The 1,431-nt window shown below is 32.6% G+C and overlaps 1 protein-coding gene across 1 annotated transcript in view; it reads left to right on the plus strand.

Moving 5' to 3' along the window:
* The window catches only part of LOC118736803 (calcium-activated potassium channel slowpoke), a gene marked incomplete in the record, with an annotated part of 257,695 nt that overhangs the window by 120,979 nt on the left and 135,285 nt on the right, over positions 1–1,431 (plus strand).

Raw genomic sequence — 1,431 nt, forward strand, 5'->3', positions numbered from 1 at the left:
GTGGCAATTTTGTAATCTAGCATCAACTGCGATGAAGCGTCACAAGCTCATTGTAGCGGCCATTCCTATCGCTTGCCTATGTATGTACATATTTATATGTACCTACATATATCTACACAGGTTTACATACATACAAATATACAAGAAGTGCGCTGCAGTAGTGTCGTTGAGGTATGTAGGTGTTCCAAATATGTGCTCTTAAATATGTAGCGACGATACCTATGAGTATGGCATAAATGAAAATATTGACACATTTTTAAATTTATGATGTCACTTGCGTATTCCCTTGCCTTTATCATCATATGTATACATAGGTGATTTTCGTAATACATATGGCAGCGTGTAGCTAGTATGCAAGCACCTCGTTCAGGTGTACAAAAGTGCACTTACATGGATGACTTAAGTGTAATATTATGTAAATTAGTTAGGTCATCAATTACAGAAACGTTTCTTATTTGTTTCTTATCTAAATGGAATAGGGATGTTGATTTTTTCGGTTTTTACGATCCCGGGATTTTCGAGATGTGGTTATTATTATTATTATTATTATTATGGTAATTATTAGTCACCACCATATTTTTATAAAAAAAAGCGAAAAATAAAATATTTAAAAAATAGTTGCCCGTATTGTAAAAAATTCGCTGTACTTAAACTTAATTGACTGACTGTATGTGCATATATTTTACTCTTGGTGACGTGCAATAATGTCAATGGAATTAATATCCTTGACATTAATACATAATTTAAGAGTGATTTAATGTCAGGAATGTTAAAAATCATGCAAGCTTTACGGTGACGTGTAATAGGCGCAGTGGAAATAACATCCTTGGACAATATTTCTTATCGTCCATAGACAATGCAAATTACCATTTTGGATGCGAAATGGAAGTTATTGCTCCATCAAAAAAATATTGAAAAAATACACTGCTAACATACTACATACTATGAATTGTATGTAGTATACAGCTTCAAAAGTGCATAACATCACGGGGCACCACGCGTCGCCACGCGCCGTTGGCCACTTTTCATTTTAAACAAATAAATTGATTTTATTTTTTTTTTGGAAACAAAATTTCACTTTTAGCAAATTGTTTTTATTTCACATAATTGAAATACTTGCAATTTTTAAATAAGCAACTAATTCGAAACAGGCACATCTCTTCAAAGTTGTGACCTTTTCGAAATTACTCCTGCACACGCCGTAACATTGACAGTAATACCAATACCCAAGTTGCACTTTTTTCATAGGAAGAATTAAGATTGAATTTGTATGGAAAAAACGTTGTATGTATGTATGCAAATGTAGTATACGTGCCTTGTTTCTAATGGGTTGGTGAGGTGTTCTATTTCTTAATTAAACTATTCTTGGCAAATATGTATGTTATTAATAAAGTTTTTGGTTTGCTTTCTTTATTTACAGGTCGTGCTTGT

The sequence above is a fragment of the Rhagoletis pomonella genome, unplaced genomic scaffold, assembly GCF_013731165.1.
Source record: "Rhagoletis pomonella isolate Grant_MI unplaced genomic scaffold, Rhpom_1.0 Rhpom_scaffold_00004, whole genome shotgun sequence".
Lineage (NCBI taxonomy): Eukaryota > Metazoa > Arthropoda > Insecta > Diptera > Tephritidae > Rhagoletis > Rhagoletis pomonella.